We start from the raw sequence: 25,754 nt of genomic DNA, 5'->3' as shown, positions 1-25,754 counted from the left end.
CAGAACAAATACTACAGCAACAGCTCTTACAGCAGCACAGAACCACGGGCTGCTCAGCAATCCAGTTTAGCATGACCCGGTTTTGAGTCACTAACTATAACACCAGCGTTCTGAAAAGTAGGGGATGGCTTAAAAAAGGAAAAAAAGCCTGCACATACACAAAGCTCTGTGCAAGGCTATATGGCTGCAGTGCTCACGCAGCTAAAGAGAAGAGCAAAAAGGGCATTTGTGAAGAACAACAACATGCAAAGTTGCAAGTGCTGGCACTGATGCTGATGTGTGCCACCTGAGATCAGGCACACTGTGCAATATGACAACAAAAATACAATTGCTCTAGATTGGGGTAGCCAAGTCACGGTATGTGGATCACCAGTGGCTTGTACGGCCCCGTTCCATCACTGTCAGCTACTTGCTGCGGTCATTGGTGCCAAAAGAAAAACGTTTGTGGAAGCCTGAACCAGAGCAGTACAAATTGGTGCAGACTAACCATAGGTGCCACACTGCTCAGCCAGCAAAAGGAGGTTTATGCAAGGTAAAAGCGTCCCATGTTTAAGAGAGTTATCTCATCAGTGCCTCACCTGCTAGCAGAATGAAGGTGACAGTAGGGCCATGACTACAGCAGGACCACTCTTATGGAGGTTATTCAGCTTTTTCTGATACAGTTCTCACACTTCTGACCATAAGAACCGTAGTTTTCTCTGGGCAGCAGAAAGCTGCCAATCTCCCTGCCTCGATACCTCTCCCCTAGCAGTGCTGTGCAAGAGCAGGATGGGTCAAGCCCTCCCCATCTTCCATTTATTGTCCCCTGTACCACAAGCCAGCAGAGATGGTCACAGAAGCACAGCCTTCTAGCAAAAGTAAATAGTAGCAGGCTACTCTATCTAGAAGTGGTTTTGCAAACAATTCTTTCACCTCACAAGAAACCCAAACATCCTCTGAATCAGCCCAACTTACTGCTGCTATTCCCAGCTCTGACAAAGGAGCTGAGGTTCGTGTTTCTGATCAAGTCAAACACCAACTTGATTTTTCATAGTGACTCACTTGGACCAAGCAGGGGATCCCAGAGGAGAATCCAAGCGTGGAGATCCCATAACACCAACATCCTTCCCTTTTTTTTTCTTTTTTTTTTTATAAAGCATTTTTATTTAACTTTCTCCTGCCCAAACCTTTCTCCTTTTAAAAAACTTTTCAGCAGCCTAATTGCAAAACCAACTCCTTTCTCCATCTCTTACAGGGCCCTTTTGAAAATCTTGGACTTGCCAACATTAGGGATTAGACTGTACATGGCTGTCCTAGCACAGAACAGAGAGAACATCATGTAATTTCCATTTTTCTCCCGGTTGTGCTCTTTCAAAGCCCCACACTACTTACGGTTTCCACGCCACATATTCTTCTGTCCGTTGCCATGGCGCAGCCACTGGTTTGTCATTAATATTGTGGGTAACTTCAGATCCTTGACCTCAGGGCTTTCAGAGCTTTTCATGGTGTATTTTCCTCTTGATTGAATTGCTCTGCATTCCCAAGCACAGCTAAAACAAAAATAAAACGCTGCTGCTTTTGAATGGGGAAAATTCATTTCACGAAGACAGGCTAGAAAAGGCTGGAGACCCACTGAAGAACAGCAGATTAAAAGGAAAACAGCCATTCTCTGCAGACGTAGTGACCATGGCACGGATTTAGATTTACCTACAGCATCTGAATCAAGCCATGGTCCATGCCCGAACACAGTATCTGGTGCAGTTCTGACTCTAATTTAAATATGTCACTTCGCTACCAGAGGACCTCAAATTATTTTATAAACTCTCATCCGTGAATTTTCCCAACAGTTTTGAGAAGCGTGGTGTTACTGTTCACAGACTGCAGATGGGAAGACTGAGGTACAGAGATGGTAAGTTACCCCACAGCTAAACCACGGATGTAGCTCACGCTACGCTTTCCACGCGTTTGTCCTACCTTGATTTGGGTTCTTGCCTTAGAGGGCTCCAGGGGTATTTCCACATCTAGAGGTACGTTATTTGTACAACACATCTGTGCAAATGCTTTTATGTCCATGATTTTTATTCAGGGGGATTATTACCAAGATGTCAATTGGTAAATGAAATGCTATCTGTCATTCTCTATGTTCAAACCTTGGATTTACTGAGAGCAGAAATTCATCTTCACTAATTTTAATGCTAGTGATAATTCTTATTTCAGAAAGCAGTCCATTTCTGAAGTCTGTTAGAAATCAATTGGTTCACATGTACCAGACTGACTCTGTGGTATCCCTGCTCAACAGAATTACAGTTTTTGGTGGTGGTGGTGGTTTGTTTTTTTTTTTGTGGACTGAAGAAAAGTAACAGCCCTTACCATGGAAAACACAGTAATAGTCACACCAACGGTCAATTGCCAAAGCTAAACTACCCTTCAAAACCTCAAAACCAGGTTTTAAGAACTGCATATACTTAAAGATGTTGCTTCCATATGAGCTTTTCTTGCTAAATGAATTACCAGAGACATGAATTTGAATTAAAAAGGCCTAAGCCATCACATTTCTGAGGATCAAACCTTGCTGCCCAGTCTGGTAGTATTACATTTGGTGAGGGGTCATTCTGGATATAAAAACCCCAAGGGAACAGCATCAGTCATTTTCCTTCTTTTTACAAATAATACCTTACAAAAAAGGGAAAAATTGATCTATCAAAAGGTAAAAATGCATCTACTAACTATTTTGGGAAGAGGCTTCAGAAGTTGCAAACAAAACGCCTGAGCCTACACGTGACAGTCACTGCACACATCAGGCAGGCAGTTCTGTCCGCATACACACACTTAAAATGCCTAATAGCAGGACTGAGGATGACAAGAACCACTTGATTATTTCTGAATCAATACAAACCCCTGTCTGGAAAAACAAAGAGCATCAAACAGACAGTAAGATGCAAAGCCTAAGGACTTTTCAGCTGACGCTGGCAGACAAAAGAATAAAAGCAGCATGAATGTACATCCTTCCTCCGCAGATCTGGGGCCTGTTCGAGCTCCTGTTGCTAGTGAAGTGATTGTAGGATCGCTCTCAATTCAATTGTGCCTTCCCTAGCCCCCCCAACCAGAGCCAAGAAAGCCCTGTGCTGAGGAAGGAGTGTAGCCATACCATGCAGACTTTCAGGACAAAACCCTCTCCCTGCTGCGGACACGTCCCTCTTGCCAAAGGCTGAGAGTAAAGCCAATCCCACAACTTCTTCCCAGCAGAATAAGGACCCCCTTTACGATTTGCTCAGTCAAGAGGACACTCCAGCTGGCTTTGCTCCCTCGAGAGGCCTTTGCTTCTGTAAATCTGCTTTGCTAGGCCAGCTACATCAGAGCCGCTCTTTTACTACTGCAGAGAGGGCAAGTTTGTTGTACGATCCCCCAGGCAGCCCATTTGAAAGCCCTTCATTGGGAAGGCCAGTCACATCCCACTTCAGACAAAAACGCTGCCTGACAAACAGCCTTGTTCCTCAGATCCCCAGCTGGAAAAAAGGGGAAAAAAAAAAAAAGTGCTGTGAAATCCCATAGCTCCTCAGGGAAAAGCATTTCTGTGTGCGACCATGCTATATGGCTTATAGAATGGCTGTACCTGATGTTTATTGTCATAAAAAACATATAGGAGCACAACAAAAATAAGGGAAAATGCCAGATATCCCTTCCTGGGTTAAATCTTTTGAGATGCTGAATGCTACCACCTCCTTATGGATAAGGCACTGAGAACCCTAAGATCATAATTCAGTTTTCCTCGCGTTGTCACCCCACACACCCATTCACAACGCTGCCTGTGGATTTGGGTACCATCCTACTGCTTCCCTATATCCGAGTTCCTTTTCAACCCATTTATGAAGAGAATAATGCTGCTAGTAGGATCTCTGTCTGTGTATTGCAAAAAGCCACATCTGTTCCTGTGCAGTGTATCATGCTGGATTAGCCTGATATTTTCTGCTGTAACTCAGACTCAAAGGATCTGTACTATGCTTAAAAAGAGTACACCTACTACTTCAGTATACCTACTGAAACCAGGTTGCCCGGTCTTTTCCAGGCCCAAATCCACCCCAGAGCACAGCCAGAGCAATCATGAAGCACACAGGGGCTTTCTCCAGTACTCGAGCTGTGTCAGTGTACGGAACGGGGACCTGACACCACCAAGTCCAACTGAGAACAGGCCTGGACCGAAACCTTCCTTTACTGTACTGACACACCTCAGCAGCTTCGTTGTCTGCTTTTCAACAAACTGACCCAATTACAAGGGATGAATGGAACTGATAGCATCACACGGAACAGTCACTGCAGTTGCCAGTTGACGCCTTCAAGAAGCTGTTCTTCTATCCAGGGTTATGTGCGGCCCTTAAATATAAACAAATGTGAACCTAACATGTATTTCATTTCCACATTGCACACAGTTCTGCTACCACCTCCGCACCAGAGGGGTCAGGATTCATCACGGACATATAACTGCATCTCCTTATCACAGAGGAAAGAGATTAATGAGCTTTGGAACATAATTTTTCACTTGGAAGCATTTCATTAGGCAAGCTTTCTCCCACATGGAGAACATGATGCTAGAATGGAAATAGCTTAACCCATTTTATAAATTGGCATGAGTCAAGGTAAACAGCAGGCGCGGAACAGATTCCAGTCGCAGTGTTTCATGCTTCACTTACTGGATGATGATATAATTTTACCACCGTTGATTAACTAATTTTGTTAGCATCTACAGTAGTCATCTATCAGTGCCTTGAGGTCTGCAATTATTTCTCTACCAAAGCTATGACCTATTTATACATCATCCAATTATCTAAAATAGTGACAATAAAAACGACACCTGGTAGTTAGGCTGCAACACTGAAAGTCAAGAAATGGGAGTTCTGTCCTGGCTCTGTTACTCACTTGCTGTTTGACTGTGGACAATTCACTCAGGACATAGTTTCCTCATATTCACTACCTGGGGGAGTCCTGTTTCAGACATCTGACATCAAAAGGAAACACAGAAAAGCCTTCAGTATCTCCAAAGGATCCCTTAAATGCAACAGAGTCCTAACATTCAAACACGTACAAGTCTAAATATTTAATCAGATACCACAAACCTCACGCACCAGCTGATTCCTGCTGGATGTTTCCCCAAAAGGAGGCCTCAAACACATGCATTCCAGGTCCCCCTCTCCTGATCCATCATCCTATGCATGAAAAGCACTCTGATAACCACCCTGCTACATTGTCTATGCGGAGTCAACAGGAGAGGCCATAGCTTTGCAGTGCTTAGGGTTGGGGCCACATAACAGCCCCCCAAAACCCATGCTCAGATGCATCTGTATGGTGAAGAATGCCACAACGTGCTGCTACCTCACAGCATGGGGAAAAAGAGCTCTGCAAAATGAGGACAATCAGTATGTGTGGCCACCTACCCCAGATTCAGCAAGATCTAGTGAATATAGATTTTAGCTCCTTTACAAAAAGAGCTGCACAACTCTCCACTCTTAACACTGTTCCCTAATGTAACAGAGCAGAGGCAATGTTTTCACAGGTTGTTTTTAATCCTGCAGCCTGGTTAAAAGGATACACTGTTCCACCAGCAGCTATGTGCCCTGGACAGCCGGTTAAAAGCACAACTTTGTGCTGCAGCAGGAACAAGGTGAATCCTTTGTACGGTGGCACCTACCCACGGTATAACGTTCAAGCATGCAAAATGAAACCAGCTGAGTTCTGCACAAAGCTTTTGTGTGCGTCTGATGAGCTCTGAGAATCTTTTGTCACAACTCAAAGTGCTGTCCCCAGAGAGGGACAATTTTTTCCTTTCCCTCAACTCTGTTTTATGGTTTTCTTCTAATTTTACAACACAGCCTGTGACAGCTGGTCACACGGTGTGTCTGGGTTGAATAAAGCCCAGGGACCCTTTGCCAAGCCTCTACGCAATGTGCTGAGCTTAATGAAATGTGTCAGCTCCACTGTGAATCGTGCATTCATGGAAGTGAATGAATCTGAATTTTCAAGGAAAACTTACGGGATACAAAACTGCACACAGCAAACCCCAGGGGCAGGGGTGGGAAGATGGGGGGAATCCCAGTGAAACACGCAGCAGCTCTCCTAACAGTAAAATAGATCCATATAGATGGAATTCAATCAATCAGTTTGAGGAGTAATTTAAAATGATCAGTCACCTCTGAGGCTCAGGGGAGAACGAGTGCAGTTCAATGGCTAAGTTAAATGCCAGGTGCCAGTAGACTAGGTTATAGTGCAGCTCTGTCACAAACACCCAACAAACCCAAGAAAACTGCATCATTTTCGCACCTTTCTCTCCCAGTCATATAACAGGAATAAAATAACAAAAAAAAATGCTTCCTCCTGGCTGAGTTTGCTTCTCTTCTCTTGTCTATAGAGGTTATCTGCCCAGGAGAACACTGACTATTCCTGAGCAGAGCGGCCCATCAGTACAAAAGTATCCCCATCGTACCTGGTACTTGACGCTTTTATCACACATGGGACAGGTTAGCCAATCTATATGGCTCCTCCACATGGTGAACGTCCTAAGGTACACAAAGCAAAGTGCACATTAAAAAAGAAAGACCTTGTTTTTTTCCTCCCTCCCACACTGCAGAACAAAGAGAACCCTAATGAACGTGAAAAATGCAATTTTAACAAAAAAGATTTTCAAGATGTTTAAGATTTTCCTGCATCATGTCAATTTGCGAAACTCACAGTCACGTTGCACTTCCCCTTCTTGGGGTTTCTTGCTAGAAGTCAGCCAGTCGGTAAATAAATTAATGTCATGATTCCATTGGACACAAGGAAATGTGAGTGTTCATCATCCTTGAAAATCATGCGGCATATGCTCTGGGAATTTTTGTGACATATGAGAGCCACAGGAGGAATGGGTACATTTTTACCCAAATTGCTGTAAAGAAATTGCTCTTCTTTTTCCTAGTGTTCCCAGTTACCCGTCAGCTGAACTGCACTGAATCTAGACCTGGCTGTATCACCCCTGAGCACTCTGCTACAGAATAGGGAAAATTACAACACGGCACCTGATGTTGGTGGTTGGGCCCCACTGCAGTTTGCTGTCAAAGTCGATCTGACATCTCTGTATCAGACAAGAAGCCATCTGACCTCGTCACATGAGTTTAACCGGGAAAACAGCAAACAACACTTGCACAAACATTGTAAAACAGGAGAACGGATGCCAAAATGTGGATGTCCTATGGGGTAAGGGTTAACAGTCAAATACTTTTAACAAAGTCCCAGATGTGTGAGCATTGCTGTCAGTTTTCTACCTCTCACCAGCAATTTTTACTTCAGATGTGCTTCACTAGGGAATTAAGCCTTAAAATATCCTTACAAGATAAAAAGAGGTTATTATTCTCTTCTATATTAAGGAAAATGGGAGGTTAAATGACTCCTGCAAACCTTACACCTGTGTTGGGACCAGAAATAAAACCCCAGCTATCTTTCCTCCACTCCTTGGCTTTAGCCGAAGACGACATTTTCCCACCTCCTAACACCAGCCCTGCAGAAATACGCTGGAGAAGAAAATCTTCCCCTGCAACCAAGAGCCCCAGGGGCTGGAAACACGGCTCTGAGCTGTGCCAACCTGCCACATGCACTAACTGCCAAAAAGAGTGACAGCCATTTGAGAAGCCCACTTTCGAACATGGCCCAGCACCCACCACCCCGTCTCCAGCTGCCTCCTTTTTGCCCCTGAACCAGCAGCACCATCCTCCTTGACCCTGAACTCTCCTTCTTCTCCACATCTGTTGCTTGCAAATCTTCCTGTCACCACCTCCTTTTTTAAACACTAAGTCCTTGACCGCATCTCCATTCCTTCAGGCCACGACTGCTTCTTGCCATAGAGGATGGTGAAGTCCCCTATTCATGGATCCTCCCCAGCTGCCCATGGCACCGACCTCTCCAGTGCAATTCCCCAGCTTCTTGCCCCATGCAGAAGGTGGAGATGAGGGCTAGCCCCATCCTGGTCAGTGCAGGCACGTAGCTTCAGCTGCATCAGGAACCGGAGACCCCACAAGCTGTAGGATGGAGTCTAGTGCAGTGCTGCTGGGATCCAGGTCCCCCAGCCCCCTGATTTCTCTGATCCAAGACAAGCTTGCCTGCAATATCTTATCTACACCCCACTGTTTCCAGGATCAGTTCAAAAGAACCTTCCGGATTTTCTACTCATCTCTCTCATCCCTCCCCGTTTCCAGTTCCTCTGTCATAATGTAAACGCACTCCTGGTGCAAGACCCTCCCGTTGTCCGGAAAGTCACAAGGTCTTCCTCTCATCTTCTGCTAACGAGTTTGTGAATATTCACATGTATTCTATGTAGTTTTAACCAAAGTTTTATGTAATTACCAAAATCTATTCTCCTCCATGTTATACAGTGCTTTGGAAATGGTTGGGGTTGAGATTTATTGTAGGCCACTGCGGCGTGCTCTTTGCTGAGCCTAATGAAAGCAAGGTTTACCCAAGAGGAGGGATACGTCTCAGTGTCCTGCATCTCAGCAACAGCAATAGTTTTAACTCATGTGCTTGTAGACAAACCAACATATTCAGTTCTAATAACCTGTGCAAGAAATACATTTTTCAAACAAAGTCTCATCTCACCTTTCTTCAGCTTTTCTGGCTGGAAGGGGCTAAGTGAGGTTATGGAGCTCTGAATCCCACATCTTGTTCTGGAAGTGCCCATAATGATGGTTGGGTTCTGAACATGTAGAAGTGTTTTTAATTACTAAGGGGAAAAAAATGAAGTCAAAGCAGAGACAGCTGCCAGAGCTTCCACAGGACTGACTACATTCACAAATCTTGTAATCTTTTTATGTTCATTATGAGAATGCTACAAAAAAAGGGCAATCACATCTTGGCCAACAAATTAAATGCTTATTCGGAGATTAATTCACATCATCTGTACTCCATTAGATGTTCTCTTTTGCCAGGGAATATAATGCAATATTTGCAGGGGGAATAGTTGCTGCTATTGCCAAGAGCTTGCGATTTACTGGCTCTTGCAGCATTGACATGGGAGTCACAGGGCTATGGGCACAGCTAGAGCAGATAATGGAGCAACATACAGTATGAGACATACGGAGCAAATCTGCTTCATTCTGGTGTTAAAAGGTAATGATTATGACTCTGCAATGCAGCCAAGTGACAAGGGGGAAACAAATCCATAAACCAATAAAAGTATATCCTTGTATCATGAAGGGAACAATTTGTTGCTGCTGGGTTTGGGTCTTTCTTTTTCCCCAGTCTACAAATACATTGAGATTTCATTTCAAGATCAGAAGATAAAGCTGAGGGAAGTATAACTTTTAACTTTGGTGTGTCTAACCTAAAACATCATAACACGGCAACCTTTCCAAGAATAAATGCATAACATGGCTAAAGGCAGATCCCCAGAATCATTTTTTTAAAAAAGCTTCCCTAATCAATTTGTGATTCTTCTTGGAATACACAGTGCCAGAAAGCAGTTCTACTATCCTGCCTATTCTTACATTTGCTAAATATTAAGATATTACCTTTTGTTTTTCGAGCAGAACCTCAAAATGGAAGATCACTTTGGGATAAAATGCTAGGTATAGACAATAAGCTAGAACACATTATTTGTAGTAAGTACCCAAATATACCATCAAATATGATGGACTAAATTCTCATGCTTCCCTGGGTAGACCTGTTTATGTGGACTTGGAAGTTAACACTACTTTGAGAAGGAAGTTGGACCAGAAACCTCCAGAGGTCTCCTCCACCCATAGTTACTCTATGAGTCTATGACAATGGTACACATCTGCTCCTTTCTCCATATGTGTCAGGCACAAAGTACTGTAAGGTAGGAAGCCCTGTGGTATCAGTAACACATGAACCAGGTGCAGAGTGCTTTGTTGATAGTGAAGGACAATGCTATTGAGGTTGCATTGTTTGGATGAAGTCCCAAGGCTTTAGGGACAGGCTATCTATCCACTGATCTGTTCTGCAGCTCTGGCTCCTCATGGCCTTAGTACCAAAAGCTGTGGCTACAATAATCCAGTTCTGGTAAAAAGACCTCTTGGCCTTCTCTGAACTCCTGCAAATTATTTAGGAAAAATGGGGTTGCGTCCACATTTTATCACCCCCAAGTTTTCCACCCTAGAGATGAAGACAGAAAAAGCAAGGTGACCATTACAGGTATCCAGCACATTCCCACACATCTCTTTTCTCCTTTGCTGATGTGGAAGAAGTCCCCTTTCCTATTTTACCATCTTCAGGGTCATCCAACAGGCAAGGTGGACCTGAGGAGCCTGCAGATGTAGTATCTGCCTTCATTTACCTGCTACTCTTTTCCCACAGCCCCAAAGGCCAGCTGTGTGCTACCCACCTTTAGGGACTTTACGGGACCTTATATATTGCATTAGATGAGTGCACATACAAGAGTGAGATTTATGAAAACCACCATGCTCGGTTCAGAATTCCTTACATTAGCTCATAGGAAATGATAATTACTTAGTTTTTGCCCCTTTGGGGTTGTTAATGCTGAATTTAAATAGCTACAAGGAAAATTACACAACACATAGGTATTCGCATCTTTTAATGGATTTAGCTCCCAATCCTTTTTCTGTGCCAAACACTACAGGAGACAACGTCGCAGTAAATACCGCAAAATAGTGGTTAATTATCCAAACCCCATCATTTTTTTTTTTTTTTTCCACCCAAAGAGCTCAGAGAGGTAAGTCTAAACATTGACAGCATCGAACTCACAAAAAAAGCAAACAGGGCACAACTGAGAGAACAGGTAGAAAATTCCAGCTGACAGGTTGGTACACTGTACCCCAGGTCTAGGTAGATGGTCTTGCTAGTGGAACATGCAGTCCCTTCCAGATGTTCCCAGCTATTTCCAACGCTGCATCCACGGCCATTTTAAACCACCAAAGAGCAGAACTAATGGAAAGTTTGTTTGTTTCCTGCAAGATAGTGGTTGGCTATACGTGATCTAGGCTATACCTGATCTGGGCTACCTAATCAGCCTTTCAAATACAGAATAAATAGTTTCTTCCCAAAGTAGTTTTGCAGAAAATGTTCCTTTCTGCTAGATAAAGGGAGAATTAATCCCTTCTCCCCGCTACAGACTGCTTTGCTTGTTTCTCCCACTGGCCTCTCAGAAGTAAAAGAGGGAAATGCAACTGCTCTGTTTAATGAGCTGCTATTACTCCTATTTTTATTATGATGCCCAATAAATATTAAATTTTTATTTTCCTGAGCTCTTCCCTTCAGGAAATGTCAGCCAAACATAACCCAGCAAAAGCTAGCTTTGTGTTTGCCTTGGCTTCTGGGACTCACCATGGTCCCAGAACAAGGACAGGATGAAATACTGGGGCACACCACCTGGCTTCAAAATCGGGCACTGTCTAGAGCTAGCTTGCACATACTGGGAGCCAAACCTGTATTCTGGGCTTTGCCAAGTCTGGCACTTTTCTGTCATTTTCCCAAGCCTGTGGTAGCCACATCAATACAGAGATTTGAGGAAAGTCTGAGCACATCCAAGGCATTATGCAAATATCCCCTCTTGTGCTCTGCTGCAATACATGTATTGAAATAACCTCTTATAAACTGCATTGTAAAGGCTTTACAAATGTCATCATTTCTGAATTAATTATCAAGCAAATGCCAACAATTTTCCTGCCTTAATATACATTAACATAACCCACTAACAATGTCTAGTTGTCAGGCGATGTCAAGAAGAGGGTGTCATGCCTGGTTTGTGAAAAACAACTTGGACACCACGCTCTCTGGTTTTGGCTCATGTATTGTAAATATGAGGACACCCTTCATACTTCTTCAGATGTGCCCCTGATGGAATGGGTTCATACCATAAATCACTCCAACTTAAATTACATGTTTTTCTTTTCTGCATTAAAGATTCCAGAACATGATTCATCCTCTCATCGCTATATTTTGACATGAATGCAACTCTTCCACAAACAATGAGAGTCACACCAAATTGGGGTACTAAAACAGGCTCTTAGACAACACTGTTTTTACTAAGTCCATCCTTTAAGCAACTTCTACTTTCACTGAGAAGTCCGTGCTGAATTGCAAAATGATTCAATTCATTCCAAAAAAAGTGTTACAGAAAACTAGGGCCACGTGCACTGTCCCATCACAAATGCCAGCCCCACACCAGCACCATGTCCCGCTGATGGATTGGGTCCACTGACAAGTGCCAACAACTGGACAAGATGAGCAGTTTTCCATCGAAAACCAAGTTAACTCTTTCCTTTCTAGAGAGTTCTTAGTTTTGACATTGATGAGAATTAGTATCTGGATACCTCATATGTGCTTTTTTCTATAGACTGAGCACCTTTGGAGGACTACAGCTCCCAGCACACTAAAATCTTCTCTCTCACACAGGTGAGTTTTGGCCTTGATGTGCTGTGGGATAAAGTTCTATTCTTTGTTGTCAGTGAGCACATGGTCTTGCACTGATTCTGTCAGTAAACAAGTACTCTTTAAAAGCTTGAAGAGCTACCTGATTTTCTTTCTTTTTGACAGAATTTGCTGCTGCAGTAGTTAAAATTCACATGCTTGTTGTAGACCCTCCGCTAATGCAAGTAAGAAAATCACTGCAACGCCTGTGCCAGAGCAGTTCTCCTGCTCCAATACCTTGGTGTACTGGCAATTAACTCAGGTTAGCTGTCTTCTACTCAGGAAGCTTGTAAGATTATTGGCATAAAGGACTGTGCACTGTTCTGCTGTCCTACTGATGTTGTACTTAGGGAAGCAGTATGATGTTTATTTGTGGAACTCAAAATTCAAGTGTGGATTCCTTGAGACGGTACAAACCCACACATAAAACCAAGCAAACTTCAAACCGGGCACAAATGCTTTCCTAGCCCAAGATTTTCTGTCGTGAATGCAATCTGTAAATGAGGAGGGTTATAAAAAATGTGTCCCCAGCCAGCTTGCTCAAGGGACAAAGAAAACAAAGATTTGATCTTGTGCGCTTGGTTTTCCAATATCTGTTGTTAAAGCAACCCATTCCTACAAATGCTGTGGCTGTTAAAATCAGGATATATTCATTACACCCACAATTTCCAGGATATACAAGCAGAATCTTCTAACCCTCTGTTTATCCCTAACTTAATCAAGGTAACAAAATAGATACTGATATGATAACAAAATGGACGTGATTGCACACACTGCCTTTTCCAAGGGACTCAGCAGTTTCTTGGCCCCATCACTCACTGCTCTATGGGCAGTCCCTTTTCTGAGCTGCTTTCTGAAGACTGTTTCACTGCTTTACCTTTTCTTCTTGCAGCTCTCTGAAAGCCACTCAGATCTGTGCACTTCAAGAAATCTAACTCGGGTCAGGGCTTGAGGGTCTTATTTGGATCTTTCCAAGTGCATGGCCCAGTGTCTACGTACATTATAGCACTACACCAAAAAGCTTTTGGTTTAGTGACTCGTTCCTAGGGAAGAGATCTCCAATCTTGTGACACCAGACTACTTTTACCATATACCATTTTTAAAAACAGAAATGTTTTAATTGGCACAATACTGACATGAAACACACTGGGACTTTGGAAGGAAAATGTAGGGGGAGAAAAGAAGAGAGGAAAAACAAATCTCATTCCTCTAACAGGTTACCTCACAAGCAGTCAGCTTTCTGTAGCTGCTCAGGACCCTGGCACACTGGGAGCTGTTCTAGGGGAGAGAAGCGGATGCTGAGACCTGCATGCAAAGTGCAGTCCCATCACGCAGCAATGCCGTTCATCATTCACATTCCCCTCCCATACTCTTGGTAACACGCACAGACGCTCAAGTTTATTGGACTTAATCAGCGCATTTCTGTTCCTTACACATGCTACCATCACCAGAGACCTTTGGCAGCAGCTGAAGCTCTGAATACAAAAAAGTACTGATAATCCTGGGCTCTGCAGTTTTTTTCTTGAACAGCTTTGACAAGACTTGTTGAACAGGCAAGAGTCCTGAAACTTTCAAGATGAAAGCAGAAATACAAGAGTAACTGCCCAACTTCATTTAACACCTCTACCACCGTGACCAGAAATACTTCTCCAGAGAAATGCGGACAGGAGACTAAATATGTAAGTGAAAGACATTGTTCCTGAACTGTACTCCCAGCTCTGCCACTGACTTGCTCAGGGATTTTTGGGATATTAAACTGCTGGTTACAATACTTTCCCTGCTGGTAAGTGAACAAAAGGATAGTGAATTTCCTGGGCAAGGCAAAGTTGATATGATCTTTCATACATTTCTGAGGCAAGCACTGTATTTGTGTAAAACATTCAATATGCTAAGCATACATTCATATCTGCCTTCATTTTTGCTAGTGTTGGCAACTCTGCTATTTATTTCATATGAGAAGCTTCGCATTCCCTTTTTACAGATGCACAAAGTACACTACACATCATGGGAAGCTGATCCTAACAAATGTCTGTAAACTCACCTCATTCTTGCTTCAAATTCTTAACCACAGTTCTGTCATGATAACCCCCCTAAAACATAACGATGACCAGGCAGGCTAAAATCTTGCTGTATTATGCCAATACCAGCTATGCCTGCGCTACACATGTGACAGGGAGACGTCTGATCCAGCGCTGCGCCGCATTCACACGAGCTGGCATGTTCCTCTGTCACTATATAAGATGATGTGGAGAAAGTAACCTAGGTCCAAGTAAGCAGAGAGCATATTTGAAACAAACCAGAGGAAAAGGTTTTCCACATGGGTTTGAAACAAGCCAGAGGAAAAGGTTTTCCACGCAACAAACTGAAGGCTTATGACCACATGATAAGAGCTTAAATGGGATTAAACATGCTCAGAGAGTCACAATCTATGAAATCTCCATCTCAGGAGATGGCTAACCTGCAGGTCAGCATTGCTCCAGGGGACAGACCACTCAACACATGCCCTGCTCCCTGATCTCTTTCTTTCAGCCTTCCTTGCCAGTTGCTGTCAAACAGGACGCCAGGCTAGATAAATCTTTGCTATTATCCAGCAGAATATTCCTTACAGTTTTTGGTGCATTAGCAAGATCTGCTTTATTATACAATAATATAGCACAGTATCGTGTTATGTTGCTTCTAGCACTGTAGCAGCCTTCATGGAGCTGGGTGTCCCTGTACACCACCTTGTTACAGCCCTGTGTTTCTTGTCGCCACTTACTCTCTGAAGCATTTTACTTACTGTGCATGGTATACAAAGTGGGGCGCTTGCTTGGTCCTGTGTTTACTGAATGTGACGCTGTATAAATATTAGGCACAGGAGATACTAAGGTAAGCTGTCAGAAAGCCCCCGTGGAGGGAAAACATGGAGACCTGACCTCCAGCCCCCTCGATCCAACACACAAGGTTAGCTGATATGATAAACACCGTAAATAGAAATGACTTGTTCTGAGCAATAGCTGTTAAACCAATAAACAGCGAAAACTTCAGAGAAAAAACCACTGTTTTTCCTCATTTATCAAATAAGACTCTGTATCTTTTTTTTTCTCCCCCTTTTTAAACAAGTTCAGTTTGTGAAGATTGAAGAAAAACAAGACGTCCTTTCAAATCCCTCCTCTGGATCAAACCTCATTAGGTTTTGATGTCAATGGTGCATAGAAGGCTGACTGCTGCCAGCAGAAGTATTTGGCAGCCGGGCTGTTACATAATACAATCCTGTCTTTCACAGAAGAGAGATCTCTGTGCTGCTAAATGTGCTAAAATTTAACCCGCTGCTTTGCTCCATCCAGCCAAAACAGCTCTGTGCATTTTCCATAGTACTAACCAATGGTTGTTAAAAAAAAAAAAAAAAAAAGTCAACTTTCTGCTTGAAAAATAAAATACCCAAAATACTAAAAACACATATAGATATTTATTTAAGGAAGTACACATTTCCCTTTCCCCACCTCTGACCAAAATCTACTCTGAGAAGGGAGATGTTTGTCCCAGAAAGCAAGAGTAGTATTAAAAAAAAAAAAAACACACACTTGTACAACTCTCAGAAAAAAATTATGTTAAAGAAAAGAAACAAAGTGTGTTGTTACCCTCGAACTGTGTCACTGCTTCATGGAAACGTTTGGACTCAAAACTCCGGAAATGTAAAATGTTTTCCAAGGTTGTTTACAGTGAGCTTGAATTTTCAGCTCCCACGAGTAGGAACAAAGTGTTTAAACTTCAAAATTTTTTTCCAGAATGGCTTTTTAGCTGTGCCTGTGTATCCCTTGATGCTAAAAGAAAACAAAAATACAGCTTTGAGTGGTGTAGATCAGGGGCATTTCTGGTCCCACTCCTAGTTTTCATTAACATTTGTCAACAAACTGACCCAGCAATTTATCGTGCCAGATGCTGACAGGTGATATTCCCACCGAACCCAAGTTTTAAAAACCCAACTATCTTCTCTAAGCCCCCATATAAAACCTCCCAGCCATCCCTGGACCAGCCCCAGTAAGTATCTTGTGTTCAGCTAATGAACACCCTCCAGTGACATTGATATTAGAACGTCTTGGAAAGAGAAATTCAATTACAGGTCTGACTGAAACTGGAAGAAAGGCCCTCAGGATTTACCCCAACAGAAACCAAATGGAAAGGGCTCAGGAGGCACAGCTCTCCCCAGTCAGCTCACAGTCACCAGCAACGATCACCCAGTAAGCCTCTCAGAGCTGGAGAAATACTTTGGGGATGCAAATCCATATTCAAGCACAGAGGTAAGGGGAACTGGGGGGTACATCAGAGGGATGGGGTGTGCACCCAACTCCACACCAAAGATGTCTCGCGTGGTGCTACCAGCCACCTCTCTATTCCCTGGCTAACATCAGGCAGACAAAATCCTTCCCCAAAAAGCCTCAGAGTCGGCTGTTGCTGCAAGCAGAGGTTAGTGTTACAGGTATCTCCTTACAGAGCATGGACACAGGCAGCTATAGACATCCTACACATAGTGCATGCCAGAAACAACCATACCCCCCTGTCCTGGGTTCCAACTACAGCGTAGCACGCTTTATTTAACTGACCCTGACGGAGGGAAGGGACTCACCAAGGCAGCTAAGGGCAACAGCTATCCATTCACCCCTCTGAAAGGAAAGTCAGAAGACAGCAATTTATATACTTGGCACTGTCCACTGAAGGAGCCTCTCCACCCAGAAGACCAGAGATCAGCACACCTGAGTCTTAGGGCTCCAGTTCACCTCTGAAGGCAACCCTACCCCAAATGGCCCCACTTGGCCAACAGGACAAGCAAGGCACTGTCTCCCAGCGGATGCTGGTCACGGTGGCCTGGGGCACTGCAGTGCTCCCATAGTGTCCAGAAAACTTCTCAGTATGGTCTGAAGATCATTCCTTGGTGCTCCTCCAAACCCCAGCTGAGCACATTATGTTTTCAATTGAGCTGCATGTTTCACGGGTGGCTGCTTTATTTATTGTACACAGGGAGGAGTGCACGAGGAGAGAAAGTAGGTGGGAAGAGTTATGCAGTTTTAGGAAAGCTTAGTTTACTTAGAAATTTATCTTTTGATTCCCCAAATCAGGAATTAATTAGCCCACATTGCTCTCTTTGTTTAGATGTTGCGCATTATGCTTTGCTAGGCAAATAAGGGCCTAGAGCAAGCACTGTATAAACAAGCACTTGTTAATTGCGACTTGGAGCATGACAGAAAACCTGGGGATATAAACCAGCTCAGAAGAGAGACAGACCAGTCCCGAGCTGGTGAACGGGCATTACACACGCATCCAAAACCCTCTGTGCTCCCCTTTCATATACCCTGATCCCCAACACCATGGTCCCAAGCGGCAGGTCCTACAGTGCCAACACGGCCTCCCCCGACAGGAGGCTTTGGGGAGAGGGCAGGCCCTGGGAGCCCGAACCCTGGCGCCTTCTGCCGCCTGCCCGATGCCTCCGAGAGATGACAGCAGAAACCTGGCTGCCACCGCCTGCTGTCACAGCCAGCGAGTTCAGAGGTTTCTCTTGGCTCGCTGGCCTGCTTGCGTAAGCAGGGCGAGGTGGTGTGGGGAGCACGAAGGATGAGAGGCCAGATCCTGCAGCGCTAGGGGGCGTGGAGCGGAGCTTAGCTGGGTTTTACTGGGTGTGAACAGCATGATCAGCAATTTGAAGTCACTGCGGGTGCTAGGCTAGGCACAAACAGGGACTATATGGAGAGAGCTGGGGTCAGCCTCTGTGGGCAAGGACATGCAGAAAGCTCGATCCAACGACCCCCGTGCTAGTTCCCTTCCTCCTTTACTCAAAATCAGCACCATTCTCCCTCATCTTCAACATTTTACATTGGTTTAAAGGCAGACTCCTTGCATAGGCCCCCATGGGGGCATTATAGGTATTCTGAAAAAACATAATTTCAATGTCATCTTTATTTGGTTTCCTTACAGTCACAGGCAGGAATCAAACTGCCTTTTCTTTTTCTTTAACATGTAGGCATTTGAGTAGATTGAGAGAAAGCGTGCTTGCTCACACAAGGGACACCAGCCTCCTATGACATGCCTGTCTTTCAGAAACCACACTGCCTGCAACAATTCAGCACTTTTCTGCTGAAACCACAATCTCTATCATCATTTTATTATTACAACAACAGCTCATGCTCACTGTTTATAATGATAGGTACTGAACTGTAATCTTAAAATCGTCCCTTGATACAAATAATCCAGCAGAAGTATAATTGCACATTATTCATGCTTGGATACTATTAAGCTTCCATTATCAGACTAAATCTTCATGACTACACATCTAAAAGGGGAATTAATTCAACTCTACACAATATTTTCTTATGCAGACTCTACAACCTATGTGTACCACACAAGGTTAAAGCATGCTAAAGATTATTCCAAAGTCTTTGGTGTCTAAATTGCTTAAAAATCACTGGATGAAGCGCTTAAGCCTCACTGAAATCTAATGTGTTTCCAAAAGATTTTTTTTTCCCTTAATATCTCCCATTTTCCCTGTGGAAAATTCTTCCTCAGAGTTTTTCTCCCTCCTACTGTGTTGTGACTGGCAACAACATCCAGGCTTAATGTAAGAAGTCTTCCTATCACCTCCTTCGAAAGCTATTCAATTCTGTAAGAAACTGCAGCTTTCACAAATAGGCAATTTATCATACTGTACATAATGTCCAGAGTCCCTGGGCCAAAGCAAGCAGTACGGTGGGGAGAACAGCCTCGGCACCCTGTCCTCCAAGAACCTGTTGCGCACTGTGCAGCTATGGAGTGCAACCACTACATACTGGTGTAGCCTACCGACGTGCCAGGCCCGAACTTCAAGCTATGCCAAGTAAAACTCTGATCCACTTTTGAAAATCTGCGACCACACAAGAGGGCCCTTCTCATGTAAAGCACTGTTTGCTGGCTGAACTCATCAACATCTAAAACCTCTGGTCCACCAACGAAGTCCTCGCTTAGCCACAAACCAGAAAAGATGGCTTGAGTTGCATTTAAAAACCATGAAACATCTTCGGGACTCACATGGCAACTTGGCTTCCTTCCCATCTGCAATCACACATGAGGTTAAACTCAACAGATTTATTTACGCCCTCTGAATTCACTGCGATTTGGGTTTTGTTGAACACATCAACCTACAGACACATTAGCTGAGCATAAAGGTACCGTATAAGCAACATACTGTTATTATTGGCTGGTATTGTGTTTCCAGGTAAACAACTAGAGAGCAATGACTTGACAAAAGCATTTTTAAAATAGTCTATCATATCATCCAAATACTTCAGAAGCACTTGAATTAACCACTGATTCATTCACTGCATCCTCAAATTTGGATTCCTTTTCTAGGCATATCGCCTTATAATTATATATGCTCTTCTTCTTTCCAGATGGCATATTCAACCATGTCCACACTAAAAACAGATAATCAAATATTAATTCATATCTCAGAAAGCCTGCCCTGAGAGATGGCCTTTAGCTCTATCAGTTCCTTCAAAAATAAGAAATCAGGCTTTTGGCTAGTCCACAGGCACAGTAAGTCACAGGCTACTAGTTTCTTGCCCCTCAGGGCAAGAAAACCTTCACAAATTTTCTCCCCCTCCTTCTCCCCCCCCCAAAGAAAATCTGACAATTCTAATTTTGTGGAAAAAAAAATCACATAAAAATGAAGCTTAGTATTCAGGGCTTCAGACCGGAGGCAGATTCAAACTGTGCGGAGACAGACATTGCTACATAAATCTTAGGTGGGAAGACTGGTAAAACACTCACTTTGACAAACATAGCAGGGATCAAAACAAGATCTTTAGAGCTTAAATCACTAGCCACTATAAATCAATTTGGAAGTCCAGTTTCTTTGAGCTGGGCCTGTAACAGTCTGCCTCTAGAGACTGAGCAGAGGATGCTACCCTGCACGCCCCATAGATGACGTTCTCCCCATGGCCTGAACCGAGGACCGAAGCAGTGCCAGGACATGGCCTCTCCATCCACGTAAAGAACTCCCCACTCCACCCTCAAAGACAAAAACATCTCTCTGAAATGATTAGTGCTAAAAATAAATTCAAAATTAAATTAAATTAAAAAAAGGTTACCAGATTGGGACATTTTGTGCTACAATACTACCTAACTAACTACTTTTTTCCATTTTTTCTTTTTCTTCCACCGCCCCCAAACTTCATTTGGCAAAGCAGCCCATTTCCTAACATGGACCAGGCACCCTGGGTTACTTTAGAGAAGATGTAAACAAGCCAAGTTTTTCAGAATTGCAAATTAGCTACTGAACACGTACATGTAGCATTTGCAGAACAATTTCCCAACACGTACATTTGTACAAAGAGTCTTAATGTCCCTATGGCATAGAGTGATTTATAACTGAAGCACGTGTGACAGATTCGTGTTACCCATCCAAAGAGGCTGTGGTATACGCCATACATCAATTCTCAGGCTTGTTTTCTTTTCATTTTCTTTATTAAAAAATAAAGAAAATGAATCAGGGAATTAAGAAATTCAGCTTGCCAACCTCCCAGATTTTTTCACAGTGGTTTAAATAAATCAAATTGAGATTATAGAGGGCCAAGACCAAGCATAACTATTGCATTAAAGAACACTGTTCTGAATCTGCAGTGACTAACAGGATAGCCTTGTGTGTCTCGACTCTTTTCTTTGAACTCAAGCTATGCATCAGAAGGCTTCAAGAAATCAGCACAAATAGAGAATTGTCTTCCTGAAAATATATAAAGCACCAACTTTTTTTTTTTTTTTTTAAACATAACAGTTGGGCATTTACAGCTTTGCAAAGACACCACAGTGAGCCAGACTGACTCTGGCCATTACATGGGACAGGCATGTCTTAAAAAAAGAGGACGCAAGGAGATGGCACAAAGACAATCTCAATGCCTCTTGCAAGTTCTGCTTGGGAACATAACCCCAGGGCTCTGCCTACATGGCACATTCATAATCAACTCACACACATGTACATCCAAGCACTGCATGGTCTCACCAAGGGGAAGCCAGATTTAAACACTCCTGAGTTTTGGGATGGTCTGGATGAAAAAACACATGGCCCAGGTCCAGTTCTCACCGCAGCCAAATGCCCAACTCTGATCTCATTGAAAACAATGGCAAAACTCCTGGAGAACAATCTGGCTCAGAACTGGCCAACTGTCTATCATTTTTCTCACTATATAAGCTCTTATTCCTATTATTATACCTGACTACACGCTCCAAATTGTGGTTTCTTTTCCCACCCTGATCTCACTTGAATGATGTCAGACAGGGATAGGGAGACAAATACAGAAATGCAGTAAATGCCAAAGCTGGAACCAGCAACTCCAAGAAATAAATATAATAAGTACATAGAGTGCCAAGGCTGGATACAGCAGCCGAGGAAAAAGGGAAATGTAAAACTTTCTTGGCAAGGGCACATGGATTCATCCAGCTGAAAGAGGCACATTCCAGCCCACACCATTGTAAGCAATAATCTATGTCTCCCTTGAGAAAATACAGATGTTTGTAATTTTTTTGATTTTTTTAACTGCTCATATGAAATAACCTTGTTGTCTTGAAAAATTCCTCTAGGACTTGGTATTGCAAATGTTACTTCTGTACAAACTGTAAACTGCTGACTCAAACCAAACATACAAACAAAATTGCATTCAGGACAATTTTGAAATGCATTCTAATAATAAAAATGTACTTGAAGATTAACTGAGGCTAATTAATTAAAAACACATTCACAATAGAAAAGATGTTATTAATAAAGAAATTGCAACCATCTTTCCTTGCCCATAACAGCGTCTTCCTCTTTTGCATCATCTATTTCAGAATTTTCTTTGCAGAAATGATACCCATGAAAACTGAAATAATATTCTAACCCTTTTATTTCAGCTGAGCTAATACTGAAGTAACTTCATTGTCCTTTAATCAGATGTTGCTGATTTACAGGAGTGTAAGTGGTTGAAGAGTACAGTCATCACATTCTTAGTGAGGCTTACTGAATTTGGCACCAAGTCCCTCGCTGGCAACTCCTATGATCTGGGGCAAAAAAATATTTTAACTGAAAAGGCCTGATTCTTCTCTGCTTTCCACTATACATCTACATCTGCATACGGTACCTGTCAGGAGCAGCCCTTCAGATTTTAACATCTTGTTGATGTGAACAGCTGTGTGTTCTTGAGCACACTGGCGAAAAAAGTTCAATGTGCAAACACATTTTAGAACAGTGAAGACTGAAAATGTGTGTGCTTTCTCTGCATTAACCAGGTCTCTGTTTTGATTGTTCTCTCCACCTCCATTTTCTTTTTCTTCCTTTGGCTTACAAGCGCCATAGATTCAACTTCCTGGCTGAAAGTCAGCCTTTACTTTTTCATCTAGGGAAGATGACGAATTGGAGAATTTAAAATACCTCTTCACAGAAGGGCCCAAGAGCACAAGAGTCACCACTCAATCTGTCAGCCTCAGAATTCAACCCCAAGGCAGTCACTGGGGAGATCTGTCAAATCTGCAGCTGCTGTAAATCCTCCTGATGTTGTTGAATACTGCCAATTTACATTAGCAGAGAATCTGGCCCAAAATTTGAAGTAAGTCCAGGATAGACCTAAACGGGCTTATTTTTTTAGTTAGCACATTTAAAGAAGGGCAAGCCTTTGAGCCCTCGGAGATGGTAGATGCCTCCTCAAGATTAGATCATGAACATCAAGAACATGTCAACTTCTGTATGGACATGGATACCGACACTAGTAGCACACACTCCCACTGAGTAGTACGTGCATCCTCTTCCATAAGCATTGACAACAGCTACAAATGAATTCTAGTCCTTTCTTTGAATGAGCCCTAAATGGGCTGAGGTGGCAGGTAATTCTCCAGGTAGCTTGTAGATGCTTTGCATTGTATTCCCTTTTATGTATTTCATATATGTTGTACTTGCAATACATATCTCTTCACCTATAGGGCAGACCAGGAGGACACAGGTGAACAGAGAAATGGTCTTCCTCCTAATGCCCTTCATTATCTTGCTACCTCAAGCAAATTTTAAGTGTTTAATCTTTTCTACTTGAACACTTCTCTGACGAACCCTCAGTGATCTCCTTAGCAAACAACTCTATTTTTTCATTGATCACAGAATCAACATGCTTTTCCAAATTTCTCATTTAAATGTACCTGTGCTTAATTTCAGGATTTAAGTCTTTTCATGCATCACCTGTCTACCTCTGACACCTCCTCCTCCTGGCTTGTTTTTTTTTCCCCCAAACTCTCAATTATTCATATTATGGTCTCACCCCTAAGTCACATAGGAAATTGAAAGTGGCCATTTAAGATACACTATAAAAACAGGACCACTCCTTCCTGCTAAGAGGAGACATGGTTTTACAGGCTCTGCTGTGTCAGCAGCTCGAACTGGCAATTATAAAAATGAAGTTGCCAATGTTGGTAAAAAGTCACTTTCTTATGAGTGCCTAATTATCTACCAGTAGGTCTGGGCCCAGCCCTCAGTGCCCTTTCCACACATGGGTATTAGCTGTGACAAGTGGAAATTTTCTTATGTCATATTTAAACAGTCTTGCGAATAGAAATGGAGAAAAAGTTCGAAAATACAAGGAAAGCAAAAAATTCCGATGCAAACTTTTTGTGTTGCCAGAATTCATCCCCTTCAATTTGTTTCACCCCTAGATCATCCATTACATCTAACAGACTCACTTTTCACATAAACTGCATGTCCCACTGGTGTAAGCCCCATCAACACATCCTCAGCACAGCCATTTTTCTTCTTAAAATTAGGATATATTTAAGAATAGAAGAGATGCAGCTGCTATATTTTGGGTGTATATCCTCGTCCTCCTCTTTGGCCCAACACTGATCTATACCCTGAGCCTCATACCTGGAAAGCAAACACTACCCCTGTCAATTGAGTTCCAGATGCAAGCAGATGACTGGCCCAGTGGTACACAGTTTTTGAAGTATTACAGCCTTGAGGTCCCAAGCTTCAAAATTCTGTGTTTCCAAGACATCACTCACACAATGATTCTAACTTTGAGTGCACTTCTGGGCCCAAACCTCCTCTAACCACCTCCTTCTGAAGTCCAACTCCCCACAGAATGGCAAGGAAATTCTTACCTCTCCTTCCCAGCCTATTTCTCTGCAGTGTCTTACACATGCCTTTCTGACCTCCTCACACTTGTAAGCCCTAAGATGTTCCATTTTACTGGAGTAGATCTTCAGGGCAAGGCAAGAAAACTAAGGATGAGAAAGTGAACAGACATTTCTGAAATCAGTAACTTTTACCCTTGAAGCATGCAGACATCATAGCTTTGCCAGCCAGAGCAGCAAACACCTCTCTGGTGGATCCCAGCAGAGCCTTCTCCACATCCTTCATGGGTTTAACACTTTCAGACCATGAGTCAATAAATGTTATATATTAAAAAAAAGCAATTATTAAGGTATATAGGGAACCACCGGTAATAGTCACTGGTAATAGTCAGTGCACAGTAATGTAAACTATATTCGAATAAATTCAGGTAAAGTAACAATGGCTTCTCAGTGCACTGGGAACTCAGATGTTTAACAAACAGGGGCTGTTCTCTATTATGAGTAACTGGCTGGTTGTTAAGACCATTTTTTTTGTTCCTCATCAGCAATGGATTCAAGACAGTTTAGGTCCAAATCCAAGCAATCCTGAAATTCAGGGAGCTTGGATCTAAGATTTAAGTTCAATTCAATCCTGTCTTTTTATTTCCTTATATTTTAGTCTATCTTTAAGCATTACCAGGGCCAGAATAACTATTTCCAGGATCCAATTCAAAAGGGAGCCCTCAAGCTGCTAAGAAAGGGATTTACCATTAAATTACTTCCTCATCTTGTAATTTTGCTGCCGAATGAAATCTGGGCAGCTGTTGGGAGTTTCTTCGGGGTCCTGATTTGTAGAGTTACAAAGTGAACATTGTGTTGCTTGTACACAACTGCTGTAACTGAACGCCTGTCAGACAGTTCTTATTCAAGACCGGTTATCCATCAAAAACTAGAGAGATACTCTCCTTCCTCATTATGAGAAAACTTGTTTTTCTTTTCTGAATTTGTTGCATGAAAAAGCCTGGCCAACAACTGTAAAAACTTAACTCTCCAAGGATGAAGAAAATTGTCTACTTATTACTTTGTAATTATTTGAAAGTTTTGGATGAAAATACCTTCAGTCCACTGTCCACATTTCATCCTGGCTGACAAAGCTGGCAGATGATCCGGTACCAGGAACAGAAGAGTAGGAAACTATTTGGAAACAGGCTAAATCTGGAAGAGAAGCCTTTGAAACCGCAAAGGAGCCCCTGATTAAGTGGTCACTCCGAGTATTCGTGACTGAGTCAGGTTAGAAG

The 25,754-nt window shown here is 42.8% G+C and overlaps 2 long non-coding RNA genes across 2 annotated transcripts in view; both read right to left on the bottom strand.

Annotated features, from left to right (window-relative positions):
* LOC136791594 (uncharacterized) overlaps positions 1 to 25,754 on the bottom strand; it is a 116,708-nt gene that overhangs the window by 17,016 nt on the left and 73,938 nt on the right. The window contains exon 7 of the long non-coding RNA XR_010833898.1: positions 1,372 to 1,529. This is a non-coding gene — a long non-coding RNA (uncharacterized lncRNA). The remainder of the gene's footprint in view (positions 1 to 1,371; positions 1,530 to 25,754) is intronic.
* Positions 21,903 to 25,683, bottom strand: LOC136791597 (uncharacterized). The gene is made up of 3 exons (XR_010833903.1): positions 25,572 to 25,683; positions 24,505 to 24,624; positions 21,903 to 23,334 (listed from the first exon to the last, which is right to left on the bottom strand). It is a non-coding gene; the product is annotated as an uncharacterized lncRNA (long non-coding RNA).

The sequence above is a fragment of the Anser cygnoides genome, chromosome 10 (assembly GCF_040182565.1).
Source record: "Anser cygnoides isolate HZ-2024a breed goose chromosome 10, Taihu_goose_T2T_genome, whole genome shotgun sequence".
Classification (NCBI taxonomy): Eukaryota; Metazoa; Chordata; class Aves; order Anseriformes; family Anatidae; genus Anser; species Anser cygnoides.
Note: the sequence above shows the minus strand (reverse complement) of the source record. Positions and strands in the feature narration are given on the sequence as shown.